The 13,274-nt window shown below is 43.7% G+C and overlaps 1 protein-coding gene across 5 annotated transcripts in view; it reads right to left on the reverse strand.

Annotated features, from left to right (window-relative positions):
* Positions 1 to 13,274, reverse strand: part of CCND3 (cyclin D3) — a 125,039-nt gene that overhangs the window by 33,383 nt on the left and 78,382 nt on the right. The window contains exon 1 of one of the 5 annotated variants that reach the window (XM_021936569.2): positions 8,674 to 8,746. The exons of 3 other annotated variants lie outside the window; for them this stretch is intronic. The gene's annotated coding sequence lies outside the window, so the exon portion shown is untranslated. Of the gene's footprint in view, positions 1 to 8,673; positions 8,747 to 13,274 lie in introns of those variants that run through there. One more of the 5 variants, XM_021936570.2, reaches the window with a different exon arrangement.

Raw genomic sequence — 13,274 nt, forward strand, 5'->3', positions numbered from 1 at the left:
CCGGTTTTTGTAATTTTCCTAAAACCGTACATTCATTTTACTAGAGGATCATAGAAGTTAAAGACTTAAAACAAACTTTAGCAATTAAGACAGGATACCAAGATGCAAATGCCTGGTTAAAATAGATCAAATATTCCATCTGCACGTTAAACAAAAGCAATTGTTATGTTTGTGCACATGGCAGGCCAGAGGCCCAGATTGTCCCCCTTCCACTAAGGTGGTCTTCCAGTCGACCAGGCATAGGCTGCATGGTAGCTCTTTTCCAGGATTCTACAGCCTGGAGTAGTAAGTCATGCCAAGTTCTCTCTGCTACATCCCAAAGTCCAGCACCCTGTGGTTCAGCCCCCAAGGGCCATCCAGCTTCCGTCTGCCAACACTAAGTTCACTTCATGTCTCTCACAGCAGGGAGGAAACTTAGCATTCCTTGGAGACCTGAAAGGATGCGGTGAGCTTACGAACTTTCAAGAGCTTATCAATCAGTCAGCCCTTGTTCATCCCTGAGCAGATGTATGGTGGTATTGTGGTGGACCTTTACTGGGCACTCTGCCGAATAACTAGAGTGGCACTTGTGCTTTAGTCCAATTGGCTATCCCTTTCACCCTGGCATTTCATCAACCAGAAGGAAAAAAAATAAGACATCGTAAAGCGAGAGAAGCCCCTTATGGGTCTTTTGACTTTCATGTCTATTTAGATGCAATTGGAGTCCCACAAGGAATACCAGATCAATTTAAAGCTTGAAATCAAATAGTTGAAGGATTTGAGTCAATATTTTTGTAGGTGACCGTTAATAAAAATGTAGATTAGATAAACTACATCTATTACAACCAATAGCAACGAGCTTTTCATGAGTTAAAAGAAAAACTCATGTTGGCTCCAGCCCTGAGGCTACCTGATCTGACAAAACTCTTTACACTCTATGTGTCAGAAAGAGAAAAAATGGCAGTTGGAGTTTTAACCCAGACTGTGGGGCCCTGGCCAAGGCCAGTGGCCTATCTCTCCAAACAACTAGACAAGGTTTCCAAAGGCTGGCTCTCAGGTCTAAGGGCCCTAGCAGCAAAGGCCCTGTTAGCACAAGAAGCAGATAGACTAACCCTTGGGCAAAACCTGAATATAAAGGCCCCCCATGCTGTGGTAACTTTAATAAATACCAAAGGACATCATTGGTTAACAAATGCTAGATTAACCAAGTACCAAAGCTTGCTATGTGAAAATCCCCACATAACCATTGAAGTGTGCAACATCCTAAACCCCACCACCTTGTTTCCAGTATCAGAGAGCCCAGTTGAACATAACTGTGTAAAGGTGTTCGACTCAGTTTATTCTAGCAGGCCCAACCTCCGAGACTATCCTTGAACATGAGTAGACTATAAGCGGTACATGAATGGGAACAGTTTCACCAACCCCTGCAAAGTGACTCTGAAGAAGACGACAAGCCCTGCTCCAGTCACACCCAGAAGCTGACTGGTCCATGCACGGCCGAAGCACGAGGAAACTCGTCTCAGGACTCATTTTCCTTAAAATTTGGACTTGTACAGTAAGGACTTCAACTGACCTTCCTCAGACTAAGGGCTATTCCCAGTGTATACATCAAGTCACTGAGGTAGGACAAAAGGTTGCTACGGTCCTATTATTATTATTATTACTTTTTTTTTTTTTTGAGATGGAGTCTTGCTCTGTCGCCCAGGCTGGAGTGCAGTGGCACGATCTCAGCTCACTGCAAGCTCCGCCTCCAGGGTTCACACCATTCTCCTACCTCAGCCTCCCAAGTAGCTGGGACTACAGGCACCCATGGCCACGCCTGGCTAATTTTTTGCATTTTTTTTTTTTTAGTAGAGATGGGGTTTCACCATGTTAGCCAGGATGGTCTCAATCTTCTGACCTCGTGATCCACCCGCCTCAGCCTCCCAAAGTGTTGGGATTACAGGTGTGAGCCACTGCACCAGGCCTACGGTCCTATTATTTTACAGTTATTATAAGTGTACTGGAACTCTAAAAAGAATTTGTTTGCATAATGTTATTCTACACAAGGTATGTAGCCCAGGAAATGACCAACCTGATGTGTATTATGACCCATCTGAGCCTCCCATGACCACAGTTTTTGAAATAAGATTAAGAACTGAAGACTGGTAGGGGCTCATAAATGATACGAGTGAAGTGTTAACCAAAACAGAAGAAAAAGGGTGCCCAAACAAGTCACCTTAAAATTTGATGCCTGTGCTGTCATTAATAGTAATAAGTTGGGAAGGGGTGGCTCTTTTAGTTGAGAAAAAGGCTATGTGACCAAAAATAAGTACATTTGTCATGAATTAGGACTATGTGAAAATGAATGTGGATACTGGTCTTGTGTCATTTGGGCCACTTGGATAAAAGATGAAAAGGATCCAGTCTACCTTCAGAAAGGAAAAAATGGCCCTTCCTGTACTAAGGGACAATGTAACCCCTTAGAGCTAGTAATAACCAATCCCCTTGATCCTTGCTGGAAAAAAAAGGGGAACGTGTAAACCTAAAAATTGATGGAGCTAGACTGGATCTTCAAGTAAGTATCCTGGTTTGAAAAGAAGTTTATAAATGCTGTCCTGAGCCAGTATTTCAAACTTTCTATGATAAACTAAATGTGCCAGTACCAGAAATTCCAGGAAAAACAAGAAATTTGTTTTCGCAATTAGCCGAGCATGTAGCACAGTCTCTCAATGTCACTTCATGTTATGTATGTGGAGGAACTGAAATAAGAGATCAATGGCCATCGGAAGCCCAAGAATTAGTACCTACAGACCCAGTTCCTGATGAATTCCCAGCTCAAAAGAATCACCCTGATAATTTCTGGGTCCTAAAAGCCTCAATTATTGGACAGTATTGCATAGCTAGAGAAGGAAAAGAATTCACTCACCCATAGGACGACTTAGTTGTCTGAGACAGAAACTGTATAATGGTACCACAGAAACAGTCACTTGGTGGAGTTCAAATCACACAGAAAGAAATCCATTTAGCAAATTCCCAAAGTTGCAAACTGTGTGAACCCACCCAGAGTCCCACTGGGACTGGACAGTCCCCACTGGATTATACTGGATATGTGGGCATAGAGCTCACGCCAAATTACCTGACCAGTGGGCAGGTAGTTGTGTTATTGGCACTATTAAACCATCTTTCTTCCTACTGCCTATAAAAACAGGCAAACTCCTGTGCTTCCCTGTCTATGCTTCCCGTGAAAAGAGAACATAGCTATAAGAAATTGAAAAAATGATAAATGGCCCCCTGAGAGAATCATACAATATTATGGGCCTGCTACTTGGACACAAGACGGCTTGTGGGGATACCGGACCCCCATTTACATGATCAACCGAATCATACGGTTACAAGCTGTCTTCGAAATAATCACTAATAAAACCGGCAGAGTCTTGACTATTCTGGCCCGGCAAGAAACTCAGATGAGAAATGCTATCAAAATAGATTAGCTCTCGACTACTTGCTAGCAGCTGAAAGAGAGGTCTGTAGGAAATTTAACCTTACTAATTGCTGCCTACACATAGATAATCAAGAGCAAGTAGTTGAAAACATGGTTAGAGATATGACAAAACTGGCACACATGCCCGTGCAAGTGTGGCATAGATTTGATCCTAGGGCCATGTTTAGAAAATGGCTCCCAGAGCTAGGAGGATTTAAAACTTTTATAACAAGAGTTGTAATAGTAAAAGGAACCTACTTACTGCTCCCTTGTTTGCTACCTGTACTTCTTCGAATGATATAAAGCTTCATCGCTACCTTAGTTCACCATAATGCACAAGTGTGCTGTATGAATCACTATCAATCTGTTTTGTAAGAAGACATGGGTAGTGAAAATGAAAGTGAGAACTCCCACTAATAAAATGAGTGAGAGTCTCAAAAGGGGGGAATAAGGGAGGAGACCACCCCTCATATCATCTTATGCCCAATTTCTGCCTCCAAAGAAAGAAGAAGTAAAAACTAAAAGGCAGAAATGAAATCCACAGGCAGACAGCCCGGCGCCACACCCTGGGCCTGGTAAAGATTGACCCCTGACCTATTGGTTCTATTATCTATAGATTACAGACATTGTGTAGCAATGCACTGTGAAAATCCCTATCTTGTTTTGTTCTGATCTAATTACCAGTGCATGCAGCCCCCAGTCACGTACCCCCTGCTTGCTCAATCAATCACGACCCTCTCACATGCACCTCCTTAGAGTTGTGAGCCCTTAAAAGGGACAGGAATTGCTCACTTGAGGAGCTTGGCTCTTGAGACAGACGTCCTGCTGATGCCCCCGGCCGAATAAACCCCTTCCTTCTTTAACTCAGTGTCTGAGGAGTTTTGTCTGTGGCTCATCCTGCTACATGAGTGTGTGTGAATGTGTGTGAGAATGTGTGTGTGAGTGTGTGTGTGTGTGCGTGCACGTTCAACAGCAGGAGTCTGCAAGAGACTTGGACTTGTCCCCTAAAGGGAGCAGAGGGCTGTTACAGGGTTTCATCTGAACCATACCCCCAGTGCTAAGCAATTGAGGTTTGGGAACCAGTAAGTTGAGAGCAGTTAAGAGGTTGTTGCAAGAACCTAGTGAGAATCTAGTGAGAATCAAGAACCTAGTGAGAATCAAGAACCTAGTGAGAATCAAGAACCTAGTGAGGGCCGGGTGCGGTGGCTCATGCCTGTAATCCCAGCACTTTGGGAGGCCGAGGCGGGTGGATCACGAGGTCAGGAGATCGAGACTATCCTGGCTAACATGGTGAAACCCCGTCTCTACTAAAAATACAAAAAAAACTAGCCGGGCGTGGTGGCGGGCGCCTGTAGTCTCAGCTACTTGGGAGGCTGAGGCGGGAGAATGGCGTGAACCCGGGAGGCGGAGCTTGCAGTGAGCCGAGATCACACCACTGCACTCCAGCCTGGGAGCACAGCGAGACTCCATCTCAAAAAAAAAAAAAGAACCTAGTGAGAATCAAGAGCAGTTTGTGACAATAAAAGAAACGCAGGAGGAGACAGAAATCACTGGAACTCAGTGCCCTCTTTGTTGGTAGTAGAGGGATGGTCCAGGATGACTCTAGGATTTCTGGTTCTGGCAATTTTCATGGAAGGTGTTTCTATTTCCTCTGATAGGAATCCAAGTGGAAGAACAGATTTGGGGAAAGTGTTCTCTGTTTCACATGTTGCTTTTTTAAATTTTTTGACAGAGTTTTGCTGTTTGTTGTCCAGGCTGGCATGTAGTGGCATGATCTCAGCTCACTGCAACCTCCACCTCCTAGGTTCAAGCAATTCTCCTGTCAGTCTCCCGAGTAGCTGGGATTACAGGCGCCTGCCATCACGCCCAGCTAATTTTTGTATTTTTAGTAGAGACAAGGTTTCACCATGTTGCTCAGGCTGGTCTCAAACTCCTGACCTCGTGATCCGCCTGCTTTGGCCTCCCAAAGTGCTGGGATTACAAGCGTGAGCCACCATGCCCAGCAATAATAGGTAACTTCTAAGACCCATAGCCAGTAAGGCACCCAGCTAGGATGTGAACTCCAGTCCTGTCTGAGAACACCTCTCCTACGCCCCCCGATTGCCTTGATGCCTTGAGTTAGGACCTCAGGAGTGCACGCCTCTGGAAGTCCTTAGCACAGGCAGCTGAGCCCTGAAGTGGATGCAGTCATCCTGGGAATACAGGGAGAGTGGAATGCAAGGAACATCCACATTTAAGGGGTAGGTGGAGAAACGGAAGGAAACAGAACAGCCAGGAAGGTCAGGAGAAACCAGAAGCCACGGAAAAGTGTTAATACCAGATCACAATGCTGCAGGGGCCAGGAACCCTCCCTCAGCTCACAAAGTATCAGACTAACTGGCCCAAGCACCCTCCCACCCCAAAGGACACATTCTTCCTTTTGATATGTTAATTGAGGCCATAGGGTTAAGGTCAAACTTTCACTAGCTCAGAGCCTTTGTGTCTCTTTAAATCCGCTTACATATCTTTGTCTGACCCATTATGTACAGATTTTAGAGTTTAACATCTGAGTTAATTATCTTAATTTCAATTTCTGGGAAGATTCTTCCAGGCTGACCTCCTGCTGCATGGGATATGGCAAAATAACTTAGGTCTTTAGACTGAGAGCTTAATTAAAATATGGGCTGTGCTGTGTGACCTTGGCCAAATTACTTAAACCTCAGTGTTGCTGCCTGTAAAATGAGGATAATATAAATTGCCTTTAGGGATGGTTATAAGACTAAGAGAAAATGCCTAAGATGTCTAGTTTATAGTATGTGCTGTTATTATTATTATGTTTAGTGCTTGGCTTTAGGTCCCGATCACCTGGTAAGCTTGTTAATTCTGATGGCCACCTTCTGGGCAACACAGTGAAATCTGAGCTCCACAAAAACTAAAAAATCAGCCAGATATGGTAGTGCATGCCTGTAGTCCCAGCTATAGGCTGAGGTGGGAGGATCCCTCAAGCCCAGGAGGTCGAGGCTGCAACGAGCCTTGATTGCCGACGCTGCATTCTAGCCTGGGCGACAGTGAAACCCTGTCTCAAAAAAACAAGAATTATGATGGCCCTGTTATACTCCCAGAGCTGGAAATCAGAATCTTAGGCATGGAGCCCAGGTTCTATATGTTTATCTCCAGGTGATTCTGAGACACATCCAGGGCTGAGAACCACAAGCACACCCTCCCCTCCCCACCCAACCAGGAATTACGTTCTTCTTCTGTTGTCTGTGTATCTTCATACAGAATTTACCACAGTCTATCAGTCAACTGTCTCTTAGTTAGGCAGGTCTGTCTGTCCTATAGTTGGAAATTCTGAGGGTCAGCCCCCTTCTAGACTGGACGTGGTTATTCCCAAATCAGCCATCTACTGAGTCATGCCTCTTCATCCATTACAATAATCTCATTTCAGAGGGGAACCCAAGCTTTTTAATTTATTAATTTATTCACTCATTTGCAGTTGCCCCCTTAAGCCCTCTACAGCATGAATAATTGAGAATTCACATAAATTCTGGGGTGAGACTAGAACAAATGGAAAGAGAAGTTTAACACAACTTGACCCAAGTCTCCAGGTATTAGTAACTGCTCCATAATTAATAATAATATAACAATAGTTATATAGCATGCTTTGTGTCAGGCCTTGTTTTAAGTGTCGGCTAACCACAGGTTGAAGACTTCCTGGATTCCCTAGCAGAGGAATGAATGACATGAAAGGGAAATTCCTCCAGGAAAAAAAAAAAATACATTTTTGAGGTTTTCTTTGCCTCATCTCTGATTTCAGACCCATGGTTTCTTTGCTGAGTCATGGAGAAGGGCATTTGGAAAGGGGGAAGGCGGAGGAGTAAGTGTCACCTTCCCATTCCCAGGGCAGCAGAGACACCAAGGCTGGACAGGCACATTTTCATCCCACCCTAAGTCTCTTCAATGAATAAATAATAATATTAATGAATGCTTGAATGAAAAATTAATAAGTAATTCAACAAGTACTTACTGATTCCCTCTGAAAGCTTTGGAATCAAATCTCCCTGGATTTGATTCCTAGCTCTGTCACTTCTGAAGGGGAAGTGACTGAGCCTCAGTTTCTTCATCTATAAAATGGTGATGTTTGTTTCAACCTTCAAGCTTGAGGTGAAGGCCAAGTGAGCTAAGATAGGCAAGGATCTTGGCACACAGAGGGCATTCCACAGACGGTAACTCTTGTGTGCCAAGCACTGTGAGGAACACATCAGCAAGTTCCTTCTCAACTCTCTAGTCCAGGCTTCTTAGACAATAACCTGCACATGAATCACTTGGAACTTTGGTAAATGCAGATTCTAATTCAACGCTTCCAGGTAGGGCCCGGGAAGCTGCATTTCTATCCATCACCCGCAGCAGCTGCTGGGACACACCTTGAGTAGTGAAGATCACACTTGGAGTCCACACTGAGGCAATTTTTAGCTGTTCTCACTCACAGACTTTCTTATCCATTGTATCAATTTTAGTGCGTCAAAGTGACTTGCAGAACCTGTTAACTATGCAGCTGCGTGATTCTTTCCCCAGTCCCCAGAATCAAAGTCTCAGACACACCCTGGTGGTTCTAACCCCCACTAATGTCCACATCCTTCAAGGTGGTTATTTATTTGCCTTCTCCAGCCTTCCCTTCAGTAGGCCAAACCATTCTAAATGCTTCAAATGTTTTTGCACCCAGGATTTTGTAATAAATTCCCTTTAAAAGGTCAGACATTTATGAGAAGGGAGTTTAATTATTAGTCTTTTCTGAATGTAAACCGTCTTCATTCCAACTAAAGTGGTAGGAGAGGAGAAGCCATACTGGGAAAGAGTAGAATTTCTTGCTGATTTGACACAAAATGCTGATATCAATGAAGATAACATTTAGCTAACTGTAAATGGGGTATAAAGTGTCATCAATTCAATGAATCACTGTGCACTGGAAAAAATGCCCTAAAATCTTACACCTCATATATGGAAGAAATTTTGATGTCCTAAATTTGACACTAATCCTAATATCTTCATGACATTACCAATAATGACTTCTGAAGCTGAAATAAGCTTTTCTGGACTATCAATAATAGAAAAAGTTTATAATCAATCATGCTAGAGGAATACTGTTTTATTTATTCTATGGAAAATATTACAAAATTATTATCATATGAAGATGCAACCAAGAAGGATGCACCCAAAAAACCTAGGAAAATCAGGCCTGTAATCCCAGTTACCTGGGAGGCTAAGGCAGGAGGATTGCTTGAGCCCCGAAGTCCAAGCTATGATTACACCATGGTACTCCAGCCTGGGTGACAAAGCAAGACTCCATCTCTAAAAAACAACAACAACAAAGACATAGGAAAAAAAAGGTATTATAGAGCAGTGTCAAAGAGTTAACACAAATAGTATGTTACTTTTCTGGATTTTGAGATGTTTGTGATCTTGATGTTTCAGCTCTTTTTTCTAATACGTTGTGATTTCATTTCAAAATCTAAATAAATATTAATGTTTATATATTTTATATCTGTGATTTTGTAATGTTTCCGTATTGGGTTTTTGTGTTTGTTTGTTTGTTTTGACACAGAGTCTCACTCTGTCGCCCACACTGGGGTGCAGTGGTGCGATCTCTGCTCACTGCAAACTCCACCTCCTGGATTCAAGCAATTCTCCTGCCTCAGCCTCATGAGTAGCTGGGATTACAAGCACATGCCACCATGTCTGGCTAATTTTTGTATTTTTAGTAGAGACGGGGTTTTGCCATGTTGGCCAGGCTGGTCTTGAACTCCTGACCTCAAGTGATCCGCCTGCCTCAGCCCCTCAAAGTGCTGGGATTACAGGTGTTAGCCACCATGCCCGGCCTCTGTATTGTTGTTTAAGGAGGGCTCCCCAGATTACATAAGCTTTAGACCCCATAAAACCAGAATCTTCATGCCTGTAATCGCAGCACTTTGGGAGGCTGAGGTGAGCGGATCACGAGGTCAAGAGATCGAGACCATCCTGGCCAACAGGGTGAAACCCCATCTTTACTAAAAATACAAAAATTAGCTGGGCGTGGTGGCACGCACCTGTAGTCCCAGCTACTAGGGAGGCTGAGGCAGGAGAATCACTTGAACCCAGGAGGCGGAGGTTGCAGCGAGCCGAGATGGCACCACTGCACTCCTGCCTGCTGACCGAGTGAGACTCTGTCTAAAAAAAACAAAAAACAAAAAACAAAAACAAAAACAAAAAACCAGAATCTACCCTGGGTATACTTGAAAGCACACGAACTTTGGTGTCATATCTGGGCTTAAATCACAGGTCTACCACACTTGCTTCTTGTGTGCTGTGTAGCCTGAGAAAAGTTACTTAATCTCCCTGAGCCTCAGTTATTTGCTCTAAAATGGAATGGTGAGCTGGACACGGTGATGAATGCCTGTAGTCCCAGCTACTTGGGAGGCTTAGGTGGGATTGCTTAAGCCCAGGAGCTCAAGTCTAGCCTAAGCAACATAGCAAGACCTCGTCTCTAAGAAAGATAAAATAAAATAGGCCAGGCGTGGTGGCTCACACCTGTAATCCCAGCACTTTAGGAGGCCAAGGCAGTGGATTACGAGGTCAAGAGATTGAGACCATCCTGGCCAACATGGTAAAACCCCGTCTCTACTAAAAATACAAAAATTAGCTGGGCGTGGTGGCACACACCTGTAGTCCCAGCTACTTGGGAGGCTGAGGCAGGAGAATAGCTTGAACCCAGGAGGCGGAGGTTGGAGTGAGCCAAGATTGTGCCACTGCACTCCAGCCTGGTGACAGAGCAAGACTCCGTCTAAAAAATTAAAATAAAATAAAATAAAATAAAATAAAATAAATAAAAAACAAAATGGGATGGTAATATCTATCTTGCAGGCTTGTCTTGAGAATTAAATAAGATGCTGAATGCAAAGTGCCCATTTTGTGGCCATCTTAATAAGCCTGTGGAAAGAAGACAATTGAGACAGTGAGAGGTTCATTTGAGGTCACATAGCAGAGGGAATGTCCTTTAGAAAGAATCTGGATTTCAAGTTTATACTAACAACCTCACTTCCTCTCAATCTCCCAACCCTTTCAAAACAGGAAGTAAAAAGCAAGCCTGTATTATGGAAGTAAATCTAACCCATCCTTCCCTCTTCACCAAAGACAAGTCATAGAGACGTCCCCGCACACCACACCCCTGCACTTCCACGTGTGGAAAGTCAATTGGGTGTCCCACTGACAGTGCCTGTGAGAAATAATGAATCAGATGAAATTGAGAAATACTTGGCCTTTTGGTTTTTTTTTGAAACCATCTATTTGGTTACCAGTTTTGTGTTCTCTTTTTTTCCACCAACTCAACCCCAAAATTCTCTTTTTTCCACAAACTTGCTCCAGTTTCTTTTTTTCTTTTTTTTCCCCTTGAGACAGAGTCTCGCTCTGTCACCAAGGCTGGAGTGCAGTGGCGTGATCTCGGCTTACTGCAACCACCACCTCCCAGGTTCAAATGATTCTCCTGCCACAGCTCCCCGAGTAGCTGGGATTACAGGTGTGCGCCACTATGCCCAACTAATTTTTGTATTTTTAGTAAGGATAGGGTTTCACCATGTTGGCCAGGCTGGTCTCGAACTCCTGACCTCAGGTGATCCACTACCCTCAGCCTCCCAAAGTGTTGGGATTACAGCCATGAGCCATCGCGCCCAGCCTCCAGTTTATTTAGAATCATTATTTCATTTCATTCTCACAGTGGCTCTAGATGATAAGTATTTAGTTTTTCGGTTTTGTTTTGCTTTTAGAGACAGGGTCTAACTATGTTGCCTAGACTGGACTTGAACTCCTGGGCTCAAGTGATCCTCCCGCCTCAGTCTCTTGAGTAGCTGGGACTACAGGTACCTGCCACTGAGCCTGGCTCCAAGATGGTAAGTATTTATAACCCCCATTTTGTGGATAAGGAAACAGACTCAGAGAGGTGGAGTACCTTATCTGGATATGAATCCAGGTCTGCCTAGCGTCAGAACCCAGGTTCTTTTTTTTTTTGAGATGGAGTCTCGCTCTGTCGCCAGGCTGGGGCACAGTGGCATGATCTTGGCTCACTGCAACCTCTGCCTCCCAGGTTCTAGCAATTCTCCTGCCTTAGCCTCTCGAGTAGCTGCAACTACAGGCGTGCGCCACCACACCCAGCTAATTTTTGTATTTTTGGTAGAGACGGGGTTTCACCATGTTGGCCAGGATAGTCTCGATCTCTTGACCTCATGATCCGCCTGCCTCGGCCTCCCAAAGTGCTGGGATTGCAGGTGTGAGCCACCATGCCCGGCCTTCCTTTTTCTTTATTTTTGGTGTGATCACACATTGCATTTACTTGTTGTATCTCCTTAGTCTCATTTGCCCCAGTTTTAAAATAAGGTAGAAAAGAGATACTTCCAGAATCCTTTGTAGTTCTAACATTCTGTGAGCCCAACCTGTATACACGTAATTCAGCTAACTGAATGTGTTCTTGCTAATTTTTCTGAAGATTTCCCCCTAGAACTACAACGTCCTCTGCTTATACTACATTATGAAGGCTGCAAATAATATGTGGTGGTTAGCATGATGTGGCCATGGAGTTTAGATAGCCTTGGCTCTGAATCCCAGCTCCATCAAGCCCTGGTTATGTGACCTTGGACACATAACCAAGCTTCACCTCTTAAAGCCTCCTTTTCCTCCTTTATAAAATGGTGGTTGCATAAAGGTCCCCATCACCTAAAGCTATCGTGACAGAGATGGTGCCTGGAAAGTGCACAGTACTGTGCTGAGGACTCAGCATTACTACGTTTGATAACCTCACGACTCCTTGTCTGTTTTGGGCCTGAATGTAGAATTTGAGGGGATAACGTCAAAGGAAGACTGAGGTGCAGTGGCTTGTGGCTGTAATCCTAGCCCTTTGGAAGGCTGAGATGGGAGGATCGCTTGACCTCAGGAGTTCAAGACCAGCCCGGGCAACAGAGTGAAACCCCGTCTCTACAAAAAATTTATATATATATTTAAAAATTTAAAAATTTATTTATATTTTAAAAGTTAAAAAATATATATACACACACACACACACACATATATATATGACTAAGTTGGAGAGGGGCAGAAGGGGCAAGCGACATGGGATAGCCAGACGGTGTGATTCCAGATGAATGCACATGGCTGAGCTGGGGAAGAGAACAGCTTTCCTCTCTGCCCAACCCCACCCACGTGTGTCTGGGTAATGTCAATGAGATGTTGGGCTGGAAAGTGGTAGAGAACACTAAAATATCCAAAGGGGGAATTACAGGTATTTCTGAAATGCATCCCCAAATTTTCTATCTCAGCAGGCAATGACAAATCCCTGGGGTAAAACACACTCTGTTCTTCCCTTCTTTCTAACACTGGCACAATTCCTAATCCGAATTTCATTCTCCACCTAAGCAGTCAATCCAAAGCCTCCAATTCTTCCAGCCCCTGAAAGTTCAGCTCATCTGCCCTAAAACCTTTAAAGTAAACAAACTGATAAACCAAACAACATTCCTGCCATTTCTCTTTTTGAAAATCTTAGCATTTTATAATAGTTTAAAAATGGAAACAACCAAAATATCCAACCATAGAGGATTCATTAAATAATTATAACCTTACAATAGAATATTATTCTATAATATAAAATTGTACTATGTTATATAGACTACTGTACTATATGTTCCATATTATGATTGAATATTAAAAGCAACCGTGGATGTAGAATAGAGTAGTGGTTATCACTGTAAGTCCTAGAGTTGGACTGATTTGGGTTTGATTCCCAGATCCACCATGTACCAGCTGCATGACCTTGACAAGTCTTGCTCTGCCTTAG

The sequence above is a fragment of the Papio anubis genome, chromosome 6, assembly GCF_008728515.1.
Source record: "Papio anubis isolate 15944 chromosome 6, Panubis1.0, whole genome shotgun sequence".
In the NCBI taxonomy this organism is placed as follows: Eukaryota; Metazoa; Chordata; class Mammalia; order Primates; family Cercopithecidae; genus Papio; species Papio anubis.